The sequence below is a fragment of the Callospermophilus lateralis genome, chromosome 13 (assembly GCF_048772815.1).
Source record: "Callospermophilus lateralis isolate mCalLat2 chromosome 13, mCalLat2.hap1, whole genome shotgun sequence".
Taxonomy (NCBI): Eukaryota; Metazoa; Chordata; class Mammalia; order Rodentia; family Sciuridae; genus Callospermophilus; species Callospermophilus lateralis.
In genome coordinates this window covers 98,003,898-98,028,192 of record NC_135317.1, presented here as the reverse complement: position 1 = coordinate 98,028,192, position 24,295 = coordinate 98,003,898, and the positions used below count along the sequence as shown (strand labels likewise).

General features: G+C 37.3%; 1 protein-coding gene and 1 pseudogene across 2 annotated transcripts in view; one reads left to right on the top strand and one right to left on the bottom strand.

Moving 5' to 3' along the window:
- The first annotated feature begins 5,240 nt into the window (after positions 1 to 5,240).
- The window catches only part of Cep350 (centrosomal protein 350), a 163,598-nt gene continuing 144,543 nt past the window's right edge, over positions 5,241 to 24,295 (top strand). For both annotated transcript variants that reach the window (XM_076872833.2, XM_076872831.2), the window contains exon 1: positions 5,241 to 5,556. The gene's annotated coding sequence lies outside the window, so the exon portion shown is untranslated. The remainder of the gene's footprint in view (positions 5,557 to 24,295) is intronic.
- LOC143379344 (ubiquitin-ribosomal protein eL40 fusion protein pseudogene) lies at positions 18,678 to 19,084 on the bottom strand (annotated as a pseudogene).

Here is a 24,295-nt window from a genome sequence, read left to right as displayed (position 1 = left end):
GCTGGAATGCTACACAATTTTCTTTAGCCATCATTGCCAGAATTCCTACCTTCATCCCAGTGCCAGTGAAGACAAAAATAGAAGAATTTCCAGTATTACTGAAAACCAAACGAGACTTCAGAATTACAGCTACCATCATCACAGCTGTTGCTATTTCTGTTGCTGCTGCTGCAGCTTCTGCGATAGCTATCACACAAACTGTACAAACTGCTGCATCAATAAATAATGTAACTCAACAAGTAGTACAAGCTTTACAAACACAAAACATTATCAATGATCATCTTAGAAATGGAATTCTTATGCTCAATCAAAGAGTTGATTTACTTCAAGAAGAAATAGACATATTAATGGATTCCTCTGCTTTAAGCTGTTTACAAAACTGACCTGGACTGTATATCACTTCTATGCATTATGATAATATTTCTCGAGCAGCAGATCTTTCCAGACAACTAGGAGCCATGCTTAATGGCACATGGAATGTAAAGTTTCAAAATTTAACTAATCTATTGAGACAACAAATTGTAACTCTTAATAGTACCAGGTTATCTTTGCTGATGGGGTCATTGGTGGTACAATTTTTCCAAGGGCTTCTCACTTGGAGCTGTCAATGGCTTGGTATCGTGGTGGCATTTTGTATCCTTCTCCTTCTGCTTGTGGCAGGTTGTTTATGGTGTTTGTGTAAATTACACAGACAACAAAAAGAAACCACTATGGTCGTTAAACTGGCCATGATGGCCCTAGAAACAGGGCAAGATCCACAAGTATGGCTAAATATGTTGGGCTGGTAGTCAAAGATGGGTAAAATCCAATTACAATGGTACCAACCTAAGCCAGGAGGCTGACAATTTGAGGTCAGACCATCCAGTGACTGGTAAGGACCATTTGTAGTATTGGACTACCTAAGACAGGCATGGTCCCTAAACCACACACTTGTTGTTTAATAAAACAAAAAGGGGGAAATGTTGGAGGCCGCGACCAAGTCAAGATGGTGCCTGGTAGTTTGCCAGAAGGAGTGGTTTGTGAGGCAACGCCACCGAGCCATCAAGATGGTGGGGATTCCTTATTGGCTGATTGCTGTATCTGTAGGGGAGCAATGCTATGATTGGATGATGCTGATTGAGTTAAGCTGTATGTAATCAATTAGATATATATACCTCTGCTGTTCCGCAATAAAGCAGTTCCTGCTTCAACCTTCACAAACTGCTTGTCACCTCCCGGTTATTTCTCCCGGCGGAACTGCGGTAATAGGTACCATTGCAGTCTCCATTGTTCATTGACCAAAGTCATACAGGGAGTAAGTACCTGAGCCAGGCTTCATACAGAGGCCTGTTTGACTCCAGAGTTCATGCTCTTAATTCATGGAGAAGGAGACAAAGGATGTTATGAACAAATGTGATGATAGGGTTATAAGAGAGATAACAGAACTGCCAATCATAGACATTGCCCTATGATGGATACAGAGCATCATGGAGTTCAGTGGTAGAAAAGCACCTTCAAAGTAATGAACAATTATGAATTTTTTTTTCTCTAGTACTAGTTTTGGGGTTAGTACTAAAGAACACGGAGAAATTGTGAACCAGGGTAATATATATATATATATATATATATATATATATATATATTCCATGTCAGTAAATGAAGGAATGAGATTGTGTCTGAAATCAAGTTTGATTGCAATGTAGCACTCCTATTCAATGTATCACTCCCATTTAGTGAAGTGATAATAGCCACTATTTATTTTTATCTTTTTTTAAATTTTTTTTTAGTTGTCAATGGGCCTTTATTTTATTTATTTATTATGCTATGCTGAGAATCCAACCCAGTGCCTCACACATGCTAGGCAAGCACTCTATCACTGAGCCACAACCCCAGCCCCTATTTCTATCTTTTAATGCAAGACTTTTTTTTTTTTCTCTTTGATACCAGGGATTGAACTTCCCCACTGAGCCACATTCCCAGCCCTTTTTATTCTTTATTTAGATACAGGGTCTCACTAAATTGCTCAGGCCTCACTAAGTTGCTGAAGATGGCTTTGAATTTGCAATCCTCCTGCCCCAGGCTTCTCTAGTTGCTGGGATTACAGGTGTGTACCACTGTGCCCTGCATAATGTCACACTCTTAACCCGTGTTATTTCTTATCTTCAAGACAATGCTAAAGGGTAAATATCACTAGACTTGATTCATAGATGATAAGGTGGAGGTTCATAGGGCAATTATGTGATGGAGTCAAGATTTGAATCAGTCTTCCTGATATCACATTTCTCCCCCTTCTACTTTAATGTGCTGCCAAACTTCAGACAGATGGAAAGCTAAGCTGGAACATACCAAGAAAAGTCTTGAAGACTGAAGTGAGAAGTTTTTATTTACCTTGGCAGGTAGAGGTGGGGTAGGTACAAAACTCAAGCTGACATCTGGGAAGACCACTACAATCTTTTGTGCAGTAGGAATGAAAGCCTGAATTAGAAGAGCACTGGTACAAGTGGATGAAAGGGGAGTGCATACAGAAAATATGCAACAGTGCTCCATTTGTGTTCAATGAACTGAAATGCATTGTGCTGCCATGTACACCTAAGTAGAACAAATAAAAAATTTTAAAAAATTTTCAACAATGAGCAGGTGTAGTCGTGTGCATCTGTAATCCCAGTGGTTTGGGAGGCTGAGGCAGGAGGATTGAGAGTTCAAAGCCAGCCTCAGCAAAAGCGAGGTGCTAAGCAACTCAGTAAGACTGTGTCTCTAAATAAAATACAAAATAGGGCTGGGGATGTAGCTCAGTGGTAGAGTTCAATCCCTGGTACCTCGCCCACCCTCCAAGGGAAAAAAAAAAGAAATATGAAACAATGGTTTTTTAGAGACTTAATGACCAATTGGGTGGGAGCAAGGCAAAGAGAATAGCATACACTATTTCTGAACTTTTGAGCCTCTTAGTTCACAGAAGGATGTTCCATGATGGCCATTAACAGAAATACAGGGGCAGGGAAAGAAACTGGCTCTGTAGGGCTGAGTAGAGGGGAAATGATAAACTTCACTTGAGAGACAGAGGTCAGGAGGAGATGAGTAACAGCTAATCGGAGACTTAGTCTAAAGTTTAGGACTAAGACTTAGTTATCCAAAGAGAGGCAAATGCCAAAGCCATAATAATCAACAAAGAATGTAAAGTGTAAAAAAAATCCAATGTTGGTGTTTATTAAGAAGTAGGATGCCAGGCATGGTAGTTGCATGGTATAATCCTAGCTACTCTAAAGGTTAAGGCAGGAAAATAACAAGTTCAAGGCCAGTCTCAGAAACTTAGGCCTTGTCTCAAAATAATTTTTTTTTTTTTTTAAATGAAGGACTGGGGATGTGGCTTAGTGGTAGAGTACTTCCCTAATATGCATGAAGTCGTGGATTCAATTTCTAGGAAGGCTGGACCTGGTGGTATGCACCTGTATTTCTAGCTATTTTGGAGGTTGAAGTAGGAGGATCATTTGATCCCAGTAATTTAATACCAGCCTGGGCAGTATACTGAGACCACATTTCATACTGACAGGGAAAAGGAAAGGGAGAAGAAGAAATAGGAATAAAAAGGAGGCCATACTGAACACCTACCATATACCTAACATTGGGGAGACTTCCAAAGGGTAACAAGGGTGTTTACATTCCATTTCTAATCTTGCTCCAGGGATTAATTACAGTTGTTAAGCTATGAACAAATAGTACAAAGCTTGATACACTCAAGAGCCAATCTGTAGGGTATAAACAGCAAGAGTTACAGGATGAAAAAGGAAGGAGACTGATGTGTCAGGTATTTGGAAGGTGAAAGAGGAAAAAATCAGTACAAAAAAGTGGAAACTGAGCATAGTTTGATACCATAATAATGCTGCTGCTCACACCATGGTAGAAAATTTTGGTGTTTTTCTCTGTTGCCCAGCAGGTAGCATGGGGAAAAAGAAAAGCAAGTTTTGGAGTAAAGGAGACCCTAAATCTTGTATTTCCTTTTTACTAATGGTAGAATGTTGGGCAAATAGCTTAGCTTTTCAAAAGCATTTCCTCTTTTTCAAAAAAAGTGAGCATACTTACTAACTATGGTGGTTCTTTACATTCAGCAAAATAGCATACATGTCAAGTTTGGGGAAAACCTAAATAACACTTTCCTTTTGTTGTTTTTCTTGCTACCACTTGCATAGTTGGGATGCCCACATTTCCCGTTTTTCCTTCCAGTGCATCAGTCTACTTTTTACACCTAAAACTTTCTAACATCCACTTAGCTCCTATGCAGGCACAGCTGCAGGCCCTTTGAAGAGGGCCCAGTTACTGCTTTGATATGATCTCCTTGACAAACATGTATTGAGCACCTACAATGTCCTAGACGCTATGCTAGGGCCTACTGGGTATAGAGAGGTAAGGGAGACCTCTAAGTTTTCAAGGTAGTTTGAGTTTATTGTAGGAGTCTAGAAGTTGCAGCGATGAGCGGACAGCTTGTTAGAGTAAGCACCTAGTGGAAGGTGGTCTTATCTGCAGAAGAGATGTCCTTTAAACTAAGTCTTCACAGAGGAAAGAATTCAACATGCGGAAACGGGGAAAAGAAGAAAAAAGCTGTGAGAAAATATATTGATCCCAGAGGGATTCTCAGAGCACATCAGTGCCAATACCTACTGGGAGGAAACTTCGCTTTTGCTTTGGAGTCTTTAGTCATTAGATTGCAGGCTAAACAGAACTCCAGCCCTCGCGAATAAAATGGTCACAGTGACAGCAGTGGGTAACTGCAGCAGCCGCAGGACTGCAATTACTCTGAAACTGACTGAGGTGACGATTTATTTGGACGACGATTGGTGAAACATTGTAAACTCTCAGAAAGCTGCCGTTCCCAGACTTCGAGTTCATCCTTGTCAAGTCACTATCATGTTTTCTTCGCCGGGGGTGAAGTGCGCAGCCAGCAGGCCCAATTAGCGTCAAAGGTAAGGGGAAGAGGCGGGGGAGTCTCCTCTGCGGATATACTTTAGCTCCGCCCGAGTTCTGCCAGACTCAAGCTTCGCCACACCAAACATGGCTTCCTCAAGTTTCCGCTCCTCGCCGATTTCGCTCTCACCTTTTCGCCACACTCAATATGGCCCCAACACTGGGTTGCATTCCTGTGAAACCGTCTCGGGATAGTTCTCGCGAGGTTTGCCTGGGCCGGGACTGCTCCCGCCCTGCCCCGCGCCGCCGCCACCGCCACCGCCGCCGGCGCCGCTCCTCCTCCGTGTCAGTTGTTGGGCTGTAATGGCGACTGGGCCGCCGCTGCCGAAGTGACTCCCGGGCGAGGGAGCCGGGCCAGACCAGCGCCAGAGAGAACTGCAGAGAGCCGCAGCTCAGGGGGTGGCTTGCTGTGGGGGAGGGGAGGCAGCCCTTCCGCCTCTCCTTCCTTCCCTGCGGACCCGCGGATCCCGGGAGCCGGTGCGAGGCGGGCGCCCGGTGCGTCCCCGGAGCGGGGAGGCCAGGCCAGGCAGCCCTGGGGCCCGTCGGGGCGGCGTCACTGCACCCTCCGCCAGGCCCCGCGGGATGTACCGTGGGAGCCGAGGGCGGAGGCGACACTCTCAGGTGAGCGGGAGAGGACCTGGCTGGGACCGCGGACGCTGGCTCAGCCATAGCTGCCTCTGTCCGCGGTCCCGGGTTCTCAGAGCTGGCCAGAGAGGCGGGGCGGGGCCCCCTGGCCCTGCCTGGCGTCCCCTCCGGAGAACCTTCTTGGGTCCCCAGGCTTTTCCGGTAGGGTCATTCGTAGACCTAGGTTTCAGGTCCCACCTGTGCCTCCCGTAGACAAATTTCCTTGCTTACCTGCCGGAGTCTCCCCGACCCCTCTCTCGCCCTTCCTCTAGTCTGCATAGACCTAAGAACCTCTCACCTTTGGCCTCCGGAGAAGTGTTTCTTCTTCGTTTGGAGATCGAACATATTTTGGGAAATTCCGGGGGACTGACTCCAGTGGTGGGGATGACTACTTTCTGTTCCTTTTCGGTGGGGGTAACATTCTCAAATACAGTGCAGGGAAAACTTTGATCTGCTCCAATTCAGAGGTTATAGAATGTAGTCTACCGGTTAATTCACAAATGATTTGGAGCGTGGCTTTAAAAAGCTTTAAACTTTGGAAGTTATCAGTATCTACCCCCCACACCCCCGTTTAAAAGTAGCCCAATATACTAAGTGATATACAGTTAATACTGTAGATATGGGTTGGAATTTGCCTGGATTTTAGTTGCACATAGATGTTAATTTTTAATGTTGTTTAAAGATAATAAGCAAATCCTGCATTTGGGAAAAAAGTAGGTTGTCAAGAATAGAGATCATAATCCATATACTCTGCTTGATTGTTTTGACAGTGAGCTTTGTTTTGAATTTGGAGAAGTCGTTAATGTTGCCATGTTAACCATTTCTCCTGGGCCTGTATTTTAAGGGTTTTAAAGGAAAGTCTGTTCTCAAGAACACCCTGAGAAGTTTTGTAGAAGCAATGATAATAAAATACCGCAAGAAGACTTCTATTTAAAACACTTCTTAGTTTAAAATATTTTTAAACCAGGCAGTGTGTTGGGAAAAACTTGGGATTGTGATTTTAGGCAATTCGTTTTTAGAATTACAGTAGAAGTCACTTCAAATCCAAGCAAGTAATAATTAGTTCTGATATGCTAAATTGACAAATTTTAGTGACATATAAAGTGAATCAGAATGATTGAATTGTTATCACATCAAATTTAAGATACTTTAAGAAAAAATGTCAAGCTAGAATACATTGTATATATTGATAAATACATGTGTATCTCATCTTTTCAGATCTTTGTAGTGATGGTGAGTTATACAAGTAAACAATTTACACATCTGTGAAAGAATTTCTCAGATTTTCTGAGATATATTGGTGTGTAGTGTTATGTAAGATGGCTAATACTTGGACAACCAGCCTTCTGTGGGGTAATCAATGTATGAACTCTGAAGTTTGTGATTTTTTTTCTTTTTATTGCCAGTCTTTTGACCATTTTATATCACTTCTATATCATGGACAGGAGAAAGGAGATGAAGTTCATGTAAAAATACTTTGTATTTGTTAAATTACTGTGAGCTATATTGGGAGCAAAAAGGAAGCTGCTGTCTGAAATTTTTTTGTGTGTGTTCCTTCACATACATTAATTTATTTTGTGTTCTTGGCACTCTTGTGAAGGAGGTATGACAAATAACCTTACTTTGCAATTGTGGAAACCATCACACAAGAATATTTTTTTTTGTAAATGCTGCTCTTATTTCTACAGATAACCTAAAATTAGTTTTATTTAAAATTAACATAGATACTTCTGGGACTTGGTATTATTTCAAAGTATTTTTAAAAATTCTGCTTTGTTCCTTTTTACATACCACTTGTTCCTTATTTCAGTTCTTAGAAAGTATTAGCATTTTCATAGTTTTTTGTTAATTATTAATAAGTCATGGATTATTATAAGGGATCATTTTACTCCTCTATATACTTTTTGCTTAAACAAGGTTCTTACAAATTGTAGTGAAGCCAGACACTGTTGTGTATTCGTGTAGTCCAAGTGACTCAGGAGGCTGAGGCAGGAGGATTGCAAGTTCAAGGCCAGTCTTTGCCACTTAGGGTGACCCTGTCTCAAAATAAAAAAAGGCTGGGAATTTAGGTCAGTGATAAAGTGCCCCTAGATTCAATTCTCAGTACCATTTTTATTTATATTCTTTATTATATAAAACAAATATTAATTTGCTGTGATCAATAGTGGCATAACTGAAAAGTTATGATCTTAGTAATTTTAATATAGAGACAACTGATGACTTAAAAGTGAACTTTAGAGTTATGATTGCTTCATTTTGCATTGTGGGATAAGTTGTGAAATAGTTTTTTTCTTATTGACATTCCCCATGTCAAGCAATTTTTAATGTCATGGATAGTTAAAAAAAGAACCAAAGATTCTACACTGATGTTGCATGGTACTGATTTTTTTTTTTTTTTAAAGAGAGAGTGGGAGACAGAGAGAGAGAGAGAGAGAGAGAGAGAATTTTTTTTAATATTTATTTTTTAGTTATCGGCGGACACAACATCTTTGTTTGTATGTGGTGCTGAGGATTGAACCCGGGCCTCACGCATGCCAGGCGAGTGCACTACCGCTTGAGCCACATCCCCAGCCCCTGTACTGATGTTTTGATCATTATTATAAGTGTAATTTTATGCTTACATGTGGGTATTTGGGGTTATTATTTGCCTTTTATATCTGCTGTGTAAATTCCATGATGGCAGATATCTTTAATTCACTATTATGTACCTAGTGCCTAGCATGTAGTAAGATAATCAATAAGTATTAATTGAGTTAATTGACTCAGACTAGTCCTAGGATAATATTTAAAAAACAAAATAAAAATCTAGTTCTTAGTTCTTAGGCGCATTTCAGATCTTAGGAATATACTCCAGAGATATGTTCAAATTGCTAGGTATCAGGGGAATGACAGTCTAGGATTAAAAGCCACTGAGAATAAGCCTGAGGTGGATCCTGAAAACTTTATTGACTATTTTAATGATTTGCCTAGCTGCTCTGGCAATTGTTGTTGTAATTTAAAGAAAATAGGAGGTTTAAGACCCTAACCTGTTATACTAGTACTATAATTATAGGCTTGTAATGACTTAAAGTCACTTCTTAATCACCACATTAAGAACTTTAAATCTTAAAGGCCACTTAGACCAATTCCCATGTTTTATACATAAGAAAACAGAGGATCATATAGGGGAAATATCTCACTCTTAGTTGGTTTCATAACAGGAAGAATCCACTAAACAGCTGCTAAGTCTGCATTTGTTTAATGTATCAGATAGATAATTATCTAATCAGAGGATAATTGCATTCAACCTAGAAGTCTGTTCTGTATTAGTATCAATTAAAAATTCAAAGTGGACCTTTTCATGAGTCAAAAAAGTATGTTAACTTAAAAATGAATTTCAACCCTGTCCTTTGTCACTGGGATAAGTTGGGACAATTGGAACAACTTTCTGGGAAGAAATTTGACATTATTTATCAATATTAAAAGTATACATACTCTAATAGAATCATTTAATTTTTAGTTTTACCTACATAAATTTTAACACAAACACAAGAATGTTCATTTTATTTATTTATTTTTTAATATTTATTTTTTAATTTTCGGCGGACACAACATCTTTGTATGTGGTGCTGAGAATTGAACCCGGGCCGCACGCATGCCAGGCGAGCGCGCTACCCCTTGAGCCACATCCCCGGCCCAGAATGTTCATTTTAGTATTATTTCCCAGTGTCAACATTTATAAATAACAATAAATGCCCTAAATGTCGATTGATAGAGGAATGGTTAAAATTACAGTATATTTATTCTGTGATCACTCTGCAGTTGCTAACAAGTTTGGGGATATCTAAATTTACTTCATGAGAAACAGCTGAGTGTATTGTTCTGCATATGAACTATGCAGCAGACTTTCTGGGTTCAAATCCTAACTGTACTAGCTAACTGAACTGGCTGTGACCTCATCTATAAATAATAATTCTCACCTTACAGGGTTGCTGAGAGAACTAGTTGAGTATTTATGCCCCGAGTCAGCATAGTATGCATCATGTAAAGTCTTTGCTATTACTACCATGTACTGACGTGGAAGAATGTTCATGATATAATATTGAGTGCAGGAAATATGTTGCACTACACTATGTAATATGATTTGATTTATAAAAATTGTGTTCAGGGATGGGGATATAGCTCAGTTGGTAGAGTGCTTGCCTCGCATGCATAAGGCCCTAGGTTCAATCCCCAGCAAGCTCGTGCACACACACACACACACCCCACACACATCCATAAGAAAAGAAATGTAGTTTTGTTTGCATAGAAAAAGTTCTGTAAGGATACATGTTATAATTGTTAGCTGCCTCAGCACCACATAAGAATAAGTAAAATAAAGGTATTGTGTCCATCTATAACTAAAAAAATATTAAAACAAACAGTCCCACTTTTGTAAATTTTGAAATTTTGTTCTAAAATGTTGCTTCAATATTTTCTTTTTTAAATATGTTTTACTTGCCAATGGATTTTATTTGTTTATTTGTATGCGGTGCTGAGGATTGAACCCAGGGCCTCACACATGTCAGGCAAATCCTCTACCACTGAGCCACAACTCCAGTCCCAATATTTTCTTATATGATGTTATACATGTATTTCTGAATATAATTTTCAGAAATTTACAGATTTCATCAACAGAATATCTCATGATTAGATCCAACTTTTGTTGATGGAAAGTTGAAGTTAATCTATGAAAATCCCTAATAAATGTATTTATTTTTCAACTAGCTTTGTGTCCTTTGGTAATATTTCTTAATTTCTGAGTGACTCCATAGGCTAGATTAGTGTTTCCAAACTCAATTCTCAAACTGTGCACTGAGGTTGGTTGCTCTGAGTACCATAGTGAGTTCACATGGACACAGAAGTATATCTGAAAACTTTGAAAGGAATGTAGCAACTAACAGTTTGAGATGGTACAGTTGAGGTGGTGCTACATTTCTTTTGATGACAGTGTGTCTTCAAAAAGCCAGGTTTAGGGGATTGCTGCAATTAAAAAGCACTGTGGCTGGGTGTGGTGGCGCATTTGTAATCCCAGACTGGGGAGGCTATAGCAAGAGGATAAAGAATTCCAGGTCAGCTTAGGCAACTTTGCAATACTGTGTCTCAAAATAAATAAATTAATTAAATAAAATAAATGAATAAATGAATAAAATAGAAAGGGTTGGGGATGTGGCTTAGTGGTTAAGTGTTCTTGGGTTCAAGCCTCTCAGTACCAGTAAATAAATAAATTGCAAGTACTGTGCAAAATCAATGTGGAATAGTAAGTGAAGGTGGCAGTGGCCAAAATTGATTGAAGGTTTGAGAAGCTGTGTAATTTCTAATAGTTATGTAGACCCCATTAATAAGTAATTGTGCTTATTTAATATTAAAATGGAAATATTTCTTTTAATTTATGTATTTACTTTTCACACTGGTACTAAGTTAGGCCATAAATAATTAGATAGCATGGACCTAACCACTAAATAATTGGAACTGTAAGGTTTTTTTTTTTTTTGGCCTAAAAGCACTGTGAAAAATTAGTGAGGGTTATTAAGGTACTGAGGATTATTAAGGGTTCTGTGAAATGAGAAAGTTTGGGAACTACTCAAACTCTTTTAACCAGAACCCCCACAATAAGAAATATTTCCCCCAATATATCCTCAAGAACATAATGTATGTAAAAACAAAATAAAAGCTTCTCTAAAAGTAAAATATCTTAGTTCCAGCTACATGGAGGCTGAGGCAGGAGAACTGCTTGAACCTAGGAGTTCAAGGCCATCCTGGGCAATGGGGCAAGACTCTGTCTCAGAAAAACCTGCTAGTTCAGGGTCTGGGGTATTATGTTCACTGGTAGAGCATTTACTTAGGATGAGCTAGGTAAACCATGGGTTCAATCCCCAGCAAGCTCCCCCCTCACCCAGCAAAAACCTAGTTACAACTTACTAGATTGTATTGTACTTTTTCCTTTATTACTGGACCACAGGTATATATTTTAAAAACCCCTAACTTCCAGCTTTAATATGCTTTGTTTTCTATACTGGAAGCTAGATTCTATATAATAGATGGCGTCTCTGAACATTTGTGTAGCTGCTGGTTTTTTTTTTTTTTGGTAGTTGTTTGTTTTTTGCTTTTTTAAAAATCTTTTCATTTAATCTATTTATTTATTTAGTTATTTTTAGTACCAGGGATTGAATCCAGGGCGCTTAACCACTTAGCCACATACAAGCCCTTTTTTGCTTTTTATTTTGAGACAGGATTTTGCTAAGCTGCTTAGGGCCTTGTTAAATTGCTGATGCTAGCTTTGAACTTGTGATTCTCCTGCCTCAGCCTCCTGAGCCCTTGGAAGTAGCTGCCATTTTTGTATGATGAGCTATTTTAAATGTTACAGAGAAATGATGTAAAGGAGACCTTTTATAAACAGAAGGATCAGGTTTATATTTGATAAATTTGGATAGGTAATTTTTTTTTCTATGTTTGAGATTGAATACAAGCTCTTCCTTGCACATGCTAGGCAGGTGCTCTACCACTGAGCCACACTCCCCCACCCTCTTTTTTTTAAGTTACTATGTAACAATTATTGTAAGTAGACTTGAAGAAGCTGCTGTTGGAATTATGGGATTCTTTTAAGATTTAAAAAGTCACTCATGAATAAAAGCTTTGGCACAACGTTTTTGTTTTTTTTTTTGGTACTGGGGATTGAATCCAGGGGTGTTTTACCATTGAGCTATAACTCTGGTCCTTTTTTTTGGATACTAGGGATTGGGTCTCGCTGAGTTACTTACAGCCTCAATAAATTGCTGAGGTTGGCATTGAGCTTGTGATCCTCCTGCCTCAGCCTCCTGAGCCCCTGGGATTACAGGGGTGTGTGTGTGTGTGTTTTGGGGGGTACCAAGGATTGGACTCCGGGGCATTTGACCACTGAGCCACATTCCCATCACTATTTTGTATTTTATTTAGAGAGAGTCTCACTGAGTACCTTACTATTGCTGAGGTTGGCTTTAAACTTGCAATCCTCCTGCCTCAGCCTCCTGAGCCACTGGGATTACAGGTGTGTGCCACTGCGCATGGCTATATTTTCTATTTTGAGACAGAATCTAAGTAGCCAAGTCTAGAGTTGCTGGGATTACAGGTGTGTGCCACTGTGCCTTAGGCTTAGTACAACTTAATAATTTTCATTTCATAAATGATTTTTATGTCTGTTTTGTTAAATAATTTTTTAGTTTTGAGATTGTTTTTAAATATAAAATACAGATGTATATATGTAATTATTATTATTTAAAATATTTTTATAGTTGTAGATGGACAGTATGCCTTTATTTATTTATTTTTATGTGGTGCTAAGGGTCAAATCCAGTGTCTCACACGTGCTAGGCAAGTGTTCTACCACTGAGCTACAGCCCCAGCCCATATGTAATTATTTTTAAATGTTACCTTTTAAGACAGTTTTTGATCAGGAATGGCTAACCTCTTGCTATTGTATGAAATATTTATGCTCATTTATTTTTTATTCTAATTATATATGACAGTAGAATGCATTTTGACACATCATACATACATGGAATATAACTTCTCATTCTTCTGGTTGTACCTGATATGGAGTTACACAGGTCATGTAATCATATATGCAAATAGGTTAATAATGTCTGATTTATTCTACTATCATTCCTATTCCCATACCTCCTACCCTTCCTTCATTCCCTCTGTCTAATCCGAAATACCTCTATTCTTCCCTACCCCACTGCCTGCATTGTGAATTAGCATCTGCATATCACGGGCTCATTTTTTTGTGTTTATGTGTGCCTGTTTGCATTTAAGAATGGCAGTCTGAGACTTAACCAATGGGACCACCATTCAGCAAACAGATTATATGTTGTGTATTGTGCATGGACTAGGGATATGAAGAGAAATAAAATACACCTCAGTCCTGGGTAAGAGGAATGATAAAGTTCTATGAATCCACAATCAGGAAGCAACTACACTTATCAAGGAGTTGGTAAAACCTTCCAATGAAAGAAAATTAGTTTTTATTTTGGCGTGTGTGTTTCATTACACAGCCTTAGCTAAGTTATTGAATGTGGAAGGAAAGGTTCAGGATTTATTACTTTTTCTTCTTTTATTTTTTCTCCTCAAAAATAAAAAAAGTGATGATAAATGCATTTTAAAAATTTAAAAACATACCCTGAAAAATCTGCTTCCTATCCTGAGCTTTTGTTCTCTCTCCTTGGAGTTAACTAGTGTTAACAATTTCCTGTGTATCAACTTTTGTAGTGAAAATTTTATATTTTAAGTTAAAGAATCCTATTTGCAATCTATGAGACACCTTTTTGAGGATAAGTTCCTTGAATTTAAAAGAGTATTCAGGATAATTGTAGAGCAAAGTGTAGGTTCATTTGGGGCTTTTTTTTTTTTTTTTAAACTTTTTAGTTATTCTTGGCTTTGTTCACTTCCTTCAGCTCTCCTTAAATAAAAGATTGTCTTCAGTCAGTCTGTATTCTAGCTCTTTGTTTCGTATCAGTGTGGGGCATTGTTTTTTAGTTATCTTCATTCTGCTTCCTATGCTGCTATAGGCCAGACTGGTACCAAATGTTACGTATCTTTCATGGATTTCCTGGATTGTTGTAGGTCAGCCTTGTTTTTGTTAAAGTTAAGTTTATATTTTATATGTAAAAAACATAATGCTAAAGTCTCTGGTCATTTGTACATTATATTATATTATGGGTATGTTGGTTCTTCTGGGAATTTACCTGGAACAATATAATAGGTGTGATTTAGAGGTGGAATATTTTCATACTTTCTTGTTTGTCTGGTCCCTATTAAATTTACCATTTGTCCATTTTATATTGAGAATACATGATAGTTCTACTATAAGGTTGTCTTTTTAAAAAACTTTTAGACCGAAATGGTGGTTGTATAAGATCTGAACTGAATAAGAAAACTGAAATGTACCAAAGGTATGGAAAATGTTTTCTTTAAGAGCCAGAGCAAAGTCATTCTTTCTTTTCTTTTCTTTCTTTCTTTTTTTTTTTTTTTAAATATTTATTTCTTAGTTTTCGGCGGATACAACATCTTTGTTTGTATGTGGTACTGAGGATCGAACCCGGGCCGCACACATGCCAGGCGAGCGTGCTACCGCTTGAGCCATATCCCCAGCCCAAAGTCATTCTTTCGTCTTTTGTCCCTAGTGTCTGGCACATAATAGGTGCCCAATAAATATTGAGCAGATTGAGACTGCATGACTGAATGAAGCACTGTCAGTGTGAAGGGAAAATTTGCTTATCAGAAGATACTTGAAATTTGACTATTTAAAAATGTCATCTGGTGTCCTATTTGTATTTGTACTACAGGTATGGATCAGTGTTTTTCAAAATTTTTGGTGTCAATACCAGTTCATGTATTTAAGTTGGTTACTGAAGACTCAACAGTAACCAAAAAAAGAGCTTTTTTTTTTTGTTGTTGTTTTTTAATACACTTATTTTATTTATTTATTTTTATATGGTGCTGAGGATCAAACACAGGGCCTCACACATGCTAGGCATGAGCCACAACCCCAGCTCTCAACAGAGGTTTTGTTTATGTAGGATATATCTATATTCTGTATTTGAAATTTTAAATGTACTTATTTGTTTACTAACACATTACATGTAAACAAATAACATTTTTAAATGAAAAATAACTGTTTTCTAAAACAAAAACATATATTGAAAAGAGTAGCATTGTTTGATGTATTTCACGTCTTTTTAATATCTGACTTAATAGAAGACATCTGGATTCTCATATCTGCTTATGCAGTCAGTTGTGATATCATGTTATATACCTTTGAAATGGGAATAGTTTTGATTTGAAAAATACCCCCTGAAAGGGTTTCAGAACCTTAAAGATCCTTAGTCTATACATTTGGAGAACTGGTGGTATGGCTACAAATTCAGAATAGAAAAGAGGACCTAGATATTTCTGGCTTATACAACTGAATAAGTAAGATAGGAAATACCTCATTTTATTATTTGAGGAATAATCATGACTTGGCTTTTGGAGATTGAATTTGATGTAACTTGGAGGTTTCTTTGTAAGCAGTTGATATGCTTACAAAGTTCTGGACTAGAACTTTGGGAGTCATTGGCATATAGATGGTATTTGAAGTTTGGGCCAAGGGTGAATGTTACCTAGGGAGAGTGTATAGTGTTAGAAAGCAAAAAGCCCAATGTCAAACCCTCCTGAACTTTAAGATTTAAAAGCTAGTTAGAGAAGGATGAGTTACCAAAGGAGACTAAGAACTAGAACTACGGATATAGAAAAGTCAGAGTATAGTGTATAGAAGCCATGGGAAAAAAGTGTTTCAAGGAATCAGTTGAACAATTTGTTCCTGCAGGTTAAATTCTTCTCTACAAAGAGAAATATGAGTTTTGGGTATCATAGATGCTACCCATAGCATTATTATTATTTGGAAATTATTGGCCACTAGTGTGCTCAAGATTTGCTATTTTGCACTATGTTGTTGAGCCTGGTTCCCATGCATTGAGATTCAGTGAGCTTTGTGTATCATTCAGCTTCTCTGTGGTTTTTAACATACTCAGTCCACCATAATGATTTCTACTTGTGTTGTTTCACCTCATGGTGTGTATACCCCAAATAACAAATAACAAATATAAAACAAAGTGCAAGACCATAAGAGGAGTTCATCTCAATACGTTGTACTCTATTTGGCCAAATCTGTGTGGTATTATCAATTTGGAAAAAATGCTCTCAGTTCCCTTTTACTGAATGTATCAGAACCATTTCTTGTTAACTAATTTGGTGTTTTGATTCTTTTTACTACCTGTATCATACAGATTCTTCAATTGAATACCTCTGAGAGTCAGATTGTTCAGTTGATCCATTTTTAGAGAGTAGTAAACTGTGATGAATGCTGCCTTAGCAGTCAAGAAGGTTGAGAACTGAAAATACCCATTAGATTTGGAGGTGGAAAGTTCTTTGTTGATATTAATGAGTGAGAGCTCTTGTGGAAAAATGGGGGTGGGAGTTACTTTAGAAGTGCTTTAAAAGTATCTGAATAGAGACCAAGTGCATTTGATTTTTTTTTTTGAGAGGTTTATGAAGGAAAAAGAAGTAATAGAAGGAGGGTACAGGGTTGAGGGACTGTTTTTTTTTTTTTTTTTTTTAAGTAAGAAAACTCGATTAAATATAAATGCTGAAAAGGATTTCACAGAGGAAAGGAGATTGGAGATACATGTGACAGAAAAATAATATAACTGATAGTTTTCTTGTGAGAACCTGGGTGGGGAGATCTAGAAGCAGGTGAAGTATTCTTACGGCTCCTAATCTCTAAAAGTTACTTGTTTCATTCTTTTCCCTTTCTCCTCATTTGTGAACTCTAAGCCTGCATGGTATGAAAGACAATTAAATGGTAAGTGTAATTCTTTTTAATTTCTTGGTTGCTGTTACTTTTGTGTGAACCTTTATAGTTTTCTTATGATGTAAATATTTTTGTGACAACTTGAAATGTAGACTCCTTGTTGACTTTAGATCATGTTTGTTATCAAAGTAAAAAAAATTAAATTACATCCTTATTTGACTTATTTATATCATTTTAACTGGATTCTTTTTTATATCACTTATTAGTTTTAGTGAAATTGCATTTCCATTTTCTTTTGGAAAGTTAGCCATCAGTTATTTTTTGGAAGTTGATTATCATAGAATGATATCAAATACAGTATCTTTTATTCATCATGATTTTTGACTTTAGTCTGAACAAAACAATTGTTTATGTATATTTGACTTTTATTTGAAACAACTTGTTTCTCTACAAATGCCAGTTAAACTTATTTTAAAATGGATATTAGATTAAAACTCTTGAGTCACTTAAATGAATAACAAAAGTATTTTTAAATTTAAAGAAATTTAAGAAGCTTATAGTACAGTAAGGAGAATAAGTACAGTGAAGTCATTTGTTGTATTGTTGATTTCTGAAAACTGTGGCAAAAACATGAGAGAGGAGTGGGCAATATTTAATCTTTAAAACAAATACAGGGCCTGTGACTATAGCTCAGTGGTAGAGCATGCTTAGCATGCTCAAGGCCCTGGGCTCCATCCCCACCACCCGACCCCACCAAAAAGCCACAAATATGATCATGTCTAAATTATGCCATTTCCTTCTTTCTCCACCTTCATCTCTTGACAGTTTTTTTCTTCAGTCACATGGAACTTTTTGATTTCTTTTACAGAATCATGCTCTTTTTTGCCTCGGAACCTAAATCCTGGAAAGGTTTTCCTTGCCTATCCTTAGCTAACTCCTTTATCCATTCTTTAGGTCTCGGGTAACATTCTCTCTTTCTACTTTCCAGATTAGATGAATTCTTTCCATTGTGTGCTTCCATAGAACCTGTATTTTTCCTTATTTTCACCTCATTTATAATATGTATTCAATATATTCCAGCCTTTACTTCTTGAGAAGCAAGAACCCTGTTCTTTTCACAGTTTTATCTCTAATGCTTAGCACTATTCATTTCTGCTACATACTTGGCACCCAATAAATGTTTGTGAAATAAAAGATTGGTATGGGTCAGACTGAGGAAAAGTGTTTTCTTGACTATGGGAGGACAATAGTCTGATGCAGCATTTAGAGGATCAAGGGATTTTCTAGAACAACTTACCTGCCTTGTTTAGGAGAGAGGGGAGAATAAAAGCTTCATCTGTGGACATTTGTGAGGAAGTCTTATCCTTTGCGGGGTGAATTTGGTAACCATTGAGGCACATAGATTATAAAAGCATTCTCTAAAGAAGTTAAAGTGCAGTGAAATTAGTGGAGCAGAGGTTTCTGAGGAAAATAGAATCTAGGTGGGACAGGAAGGTGATTCTGATGATGAGATTGTGAGAGAAGCTAGGGCGATCTGTTATAGATGGTGACTGAGTTTGAATATTATGAGAGGCATTATGGAAATGATTGTTAGAGGCTCTCAGAGGTAGGAGAGAGATCTGGATTTTATCTATCTATCTATCTATCTATCTATCTATTTATTTATATTTTTTTTCAGTCAATGTAAGGAAAACTTTATTGAGGTCCCAAGGCCATACATGGGGCTCGGGCAGGAGGCCACCCCTTGGGGAAAGGAGCCAGTGGAGGGGCTTTATTTGATCTTCTTCTTGGGGCGGAGGTTGTTGGTGTGGCCACACTTCTGCCGAGGTTCACAGCCCGGGGGCTGCAGGTGGGCATAACACTTGCGACTGATCATCTTGTCATAGTTGTACTTCTGGGCAAGCTGGCACAGGAAAGGCTCAGTGATGCCACCTCTCAGGCCAAGCACCAAGTATATAGAGTGGACTCTTTCTGGATGTTGTAATCTGAGAGAGTGCGGTCATCCTCTAGCTGTTTACCTGCAAATATCAGATGCTGCTGATCAGGTGGGATGCCCTCCTTGTCTTGAAATTTTGGCTTTGACATTCTCGATGGTGTCACTGGGCTCGACCTCGAGGGTGATGGTCTTGCCTGTCAGGGTCTTCACAAAGATCTGCATCTCTGCGTCTGCTGCTCAGGAGCCTCCTTGAAGAGAAAGAGCGAGATCTGGATTTAATTTCCAGTTCTTTTACTTACTAGCTGAATGACCTTGAACTAGTTCCGTAGTCTGCCTGATAATTTTCTTTGTTGGTAAAATGGATATTAGAGTACTTGTCTGATCAGTTGTGATAGATTAGAAATAATATATAGAAAATAACAGTATTTGTCACACATGATTATTCACTATTAATTATCCACACAGGCACCTCCTATAGTGTTAGAGGTCTATAATTTTGGCTCCTGGTTTAAAGGGATTATTGTCAAATGTTCTGGAGCTTTGGAAGACAGATATTCTCAGGTTTAGTTCCCTCCATTAATGGAGTCATCAGTGTTTTGGAATCTTAGTCTTCAAAGAATAGAATTGAAGATAATCAATCTGTAGAGCTATAGTTCTCAAAACTGGCTATGTAGTGGAATCCCTGTTTACCTTTAAAAATGGGAGAATTGTTACGCGTCTTCTCATACCAGCTGATTTAGAATCTCTTGGAGGTAGAATTTGGGTATTTTTGTTTTTAATCTTTTAATAAAAGATTCTGCTCTGAAACTCACTTGCAATGGGAATGATTGGGAATGTAACATGTGGGATAGGCAAGTACTCTACCATTGAACTTCATCCTCAGCCATTGTGCATAATTTTTAATACGAGTTCATAACGTGCCCTAGTTTTTTTTTTAAAGAAGCATGCTCATGGGCTGGGGTTGTAATGGTACAGCGATTGCCTAGCACATATGAGGCACCTGGTTCGATCCTCAGCACCACATAAAAACAAAAAATAATAAAAAGTGTTGTGTCCATTTACACCTAAAATATATTTTATGAAAAGAAGCATGCATACTATTTTGATAAATGTGCGTTCGTATATTGAAAATTCAGTGTCATAATGGTCTTTCTGAGTTTCAAGGGAAATTTTATGTTGTAGGTTTTTTTTTTTTGCAATGATAATGACTTTTTAAATATGAAAAATGGGATTCAATAATAGCTCATAAAATGAGACTTTTTAATAGCAGAGTTACTCATAAATGTATGGAACAAATAAACATAAAATAGGCTAATTATATGCAACATTCTGAATGTGTCATCTCTATATATTTTTCTAGGGAGGGAAGTGATGGCCTTCATCATAGTCCCAAAGAGACCCAGTGATATAGAGAGGTAAACACAAACATAATACAACAGAAATACAACAGTTTCTTAACTCTTGGCATTATTTCTTCAGCTTTTGGGGTCCTGTTGAGAAAATCATTGCCTGTGCCTATATGCTAGTGTGTTGACCCTATGTTTTCTTCTAGAAGTTGCATAGTTTCTGATTTAATTCCTAGGTCTTTGATCCATTTTGAGTTGATTTTTGTGCAAGGTGAGAGATAAAGGTCTAGGTTCATTCTTCTACATATGGATAACCAGTTTTCCCAGTACCATTTCTTAAAAAGATGTCTTTTCTCCAATATACATTTTTGGCACCTTTGTCAAGGATCAGATGACTCAGATGTATGGGTTTGTCTCTGTGTCTTCTATTCTGTACTGTTGGTCTATGTGTCTGTTTCGATGCCAGTACCATATAGTTTTTGTTATTATAGCTCTGTAGTATAATTTGAAGTCAGGTATTATGATGCCTTAATCAAAGATTTTGAAAGATTTACTGAATAATTAAGGTGCTTCATGAGACTAGACATTAGAGTACTGAATTAAAATTATACTTATATCCTAAAACAGGATATACAGGATATAATTTTTTCATGTCACCTGAAAATATTTTTAGTATAGTATACATTAAGAAAGCATATTAATGTTCCGCTTGGTAAAGTTTCAAAAGCTGAATATTTCCATGAAATCAGCACTCAAATAAATGAATGATTGAACCTAATTGATCAGCATCCAAGTAATTTAATTGCTCCAATTCCATTCACCTCTCAAGTCATCCAAGGGTAATGATTATCCTCACTTCTAGTGCCATAGATTACTTTTGCTTGTTTTATACTTTATGTAATAAGATTGTGTAGTATGTACTTTTGTTTTTGATTATTTGTTATTATTTGTTAAACAACTGTATTATTTGTTTTTGATGTTCCTTAACAGATTTGTAATATTCAACTCTGTTATTGCATATATCTATAATTAGTTCATTCTCATTGTTAATGGTGAATATACTATCATTTGTTTATACTATGAAATCTTATATAAATGTGGTAGCCTTAATATTTAGTTATTTGTATTTGAAGATGATTGATCATTAAAAAGGAATTTCTTGTGAGGCAGTGATGGATTTTTGTGTGTGTGTGTGCTGTCTCTGCCCTTAAACATAGAAATTATGGATACAAATGCCATTTTGGATTATTTAACCTGTTTCTTCCTCCCACTGGAAAAAATGGTAATGACTATGTATTTTAGCATTTATTTTATTTTTAAAGCAAAGAGATGTTTGTCCAAAGAAAATTTTTTCTCAAATCATTGACAATAATAATATTATCTATTACCATAATAGATAATAACCATCTTTGTTTAGTTACCATTTTTTTCAGTTTACTAGATCAAATATATTTTTATCAGTGAAAAGAAAAATGAGTTTTTAAATCTCTATTAAGACAGCTCTGATTAAAGTCTTTATGATTGAAAAATTTTGAACTACTTGAGCATTTAGTGATTTTAGTTTTTCTACCATTTTTATTTTTCAGAAACCTAGACTTTTCTTGGGGAAATTCTATAATCTATGAAGAATTTTATTTTTAGAACATTTTTGAAGTTTTTTTTTAGGGAAAAAGTAAATCAATATTACTTACTAATAGCTGAAATTAACTCCTTTAAAATTAATCGTACCTTTCATTTTATATATTGGACTTAGTAGCTAAGTTTTCTATTCTTTAACTTAAATTGGTGTCTTTAATATCCAATATCAATGTACTTCCTCTGCAGGAAGATAATCGGAGAAAATTTTATTAAATATGGCCAATGTTTAATAATATGTCTACTGTAAAGAACTCATTGAATTATTATGAAAAGCACTAAGATATTGGTAGGTAGGTAGGCAAAAGATGAGAAAGGATAATTTGCAAAAGAAGAATTAAGATTCAGGCCTGCAACAGAGTTTTATTTATTTATCTATTTATCTATCTTCTATCTATCTATCTATTTATTTATTTATTGTGATGCTGAGAATTTAACCCAAGACCTTGTGCATGCAAGGCAAGCACTCTACCAACTGAGGTATGACCCAGCCCCAGAATATTTAATAGTGCTGGCATCTATTAAATTCAAATTAAAGTAATTTCTTTCTTCCTATTAAATAGCAAAAGTAAAAAAAAATAGATAATCTCAATATTCAAAGGTATTAATGAAGCTGGTAGTCCCTTCTTCTTTTGTATATGGAAAAACAGTTTGATGTTAAGTCTTCAGAGCAGCATGTTCTTCACAGTTTTTTAGTCCAGTTTTTACACACTTTGCAGATCCTGTTCTAGATAAATGATCCAAATGCACAAACATGTTCACTTCAATGTTACTTGTAGTAAAGAAAGTAAGATATAATGTTGTATTGGTTATCTAATAACCTCCCACCCTCACCTTTTTGAAGTATTTTAAAGTAGACTTTTATTATCTCACACTTTGAGTAGGTGAGGAATTTGGGAGCAAATCCTTATATGGGTGAATTTGGCTGAAGGTTTCATAAGGTTGCAAACAGGATGTCAGATAGGGTTGTAGTCTATAAAGACTTGATGTGGATTTAACTTGAGTATCTGCTTACAGGAAAGCTCACTTACAGCTGTAGGCAGGAGGCTTTGGTTCTTTGCTGCATGGATCTGTTGGTAGAGCAACTTGACTGTTTTCATGATCTGACAGCTGAATCCTTGGGGTTGTGGGGGATGTGTGGAGAATGCCTTTTATAGCCTAGTTGCAGTGTCTGTGTAGGGGTCTGAGGAGGTCTTCAGAAGCAGAGGAGACTACTACATGGGAAGAAGGTATCACTGTGTGGGGGTTTGAGGTCTCCACAACTGGAACAGACCTCTACTTGGACTTTCCAGGTCCTTGACCATGTTGCAGAAAAGGATTTATAGAGCCTCAGGTACGAGTAGCTGAACACCAGATTTGTCATAGGGGAAAGTACATGTTTGATAATTGGGGTATGCGTGATCTTAGACTGAGTTTGGGGTTTCAGCCCCTCAGAGGGACAGTAGCTAGGGGGCTGAGCTAGAGTTAGAGTCAGGATGGGGTTATATGCATTTAGTGTCAGTTTTCTTTGTGTGCTTTTCTATTGTCTAAGCATGTTCTAATTCTGCTACTTCCTACATTTCTTATTGTCTTATTAGCATCTTAAATCTCTACCCAAGGGGTGTGTCGTACTGTTAGGAAGCTAGAGTCATTTATTGGTCACAAAAGTCTCTAATATGCATGATCCCAAAAGGAGTAGTTCTTCCAGATGCCTTGTGGTTGTCTTGCAGGTTTATTTTTTTTTGTTTTCCATCAGTCAGTTGGCAAGCTATGGGCAAGGACACCCAGGTAAGGACTCTGGTGCAAGGACAACAGTCGAGTTGCCCATAGTTGTTCTGCATTCTAGTGGTTAGTGATATTTCTCTTGAGCCTTACACACTGTTCTCTCTGGATCCCTAACTTCCTCTCTCAGTGGAAGTCTTACATTGTCATTTCCACCACATTTGATGTTAGTTGAAAGTCCAGTCTGTCCTCAGTGGGAGAAATATTAAGCTGAACCCCCTGCCCCGCAACTCCCAGTACCAGTGATAGAACCCAGGGCCTCAGGTATGCTAGTCAAACATTCTACCGCTAAGCCTCATCTATAGGCCTTTTATTTTGAGACAGGATTTCACTGTTGCCCTTGCTGCCTTGAGCTTTTTGTCCTCTTGCCTCAGCCTCCTAAGTAGCTGCGATTATAGACATGTACCATCATGCCTAGTTTAAGCTCCAATTCTTGAAGAAAGGAATATCAAATAATTTTTAATGTATTTTAAAACCGCCAAAAATGTTCAGCAGTTAAGTAAAATGGGCACAGATCTGAATTTACAGTAATTACAGTAAGACAAAGAAAATTAGAAGAGAATGTGCAAAATATCTTAATGATTGTGTTAGGATTTTGGAAATAGCAGTGAGCTTTTCTCCTGTGTTTGCAAACTTTCTGTGTTGATATTATGTGACTTTGTTTTGGTACAGAGGATTGAACTAAATGCCTTGTGTATGGTTAGCACGTGC